Raw genomic sequence first — 522 nt, forward strand, 5'->3', positions numbered from 1 at the left:
GCAGCCGCGCCGGCCCGGGGCCGTGGCACGGAGCCGCCGCCGCTCGCTGCGTGCCGCCGTCGGCGCGGGCCGGCTGGATCTGCCGTCAGCCGGAGCGGTTCAGCCTGCTCCACTCCTGCCAGGCGGCCGGGGCTGTCCTGCAGCTCCGCCACCCCTTCGGGCTGCTCGTGGTGTCGCTGCCCGCTCCGCGCCTGGCGCTGGGACACGTCCGGCTGCGGCTGGGATGCGCGGCTGCCCCGCAGGTGAGCCCTGGGCGGCTCAGGGCCCCCGCGCCTTCCCCGGGCTGTCCCCGCACCCCGCTCGTGTCCCCGCCATGCGCTGGGGCTGCTGGCCCCGATCCGCGATCGATGGCTGCTCCAATTACCCCGGGCCTGGGGGCATCCGGAGGATGAGGATGGAGCGGGGATGCTGGCAGGGTGCCGGGGGGCTCTGTGGGCAGCGGGGGGGTGCTGGGTGGTTTGGGGGGACCCCCTGTGCAGCGGGGGTGCGGGGTGGGCGGGCGGCAGGCGTTGCGGTGCCCCG

Source organism: Passer montanus, unplaced genomic scaffold (genome assembly GCF_014805655.1).
Source record: "Passer montanus isolate IOZ18808 unplaced genomic scaffold, ASM1480565v1 scaffold89, whole genome shotgun sequence".
Taxonomy (NCBI): Eukaryota; Metazoa; Chordata; class Aves; order Passeriformes; family Passeridae; genus Passer; species Passer montanus.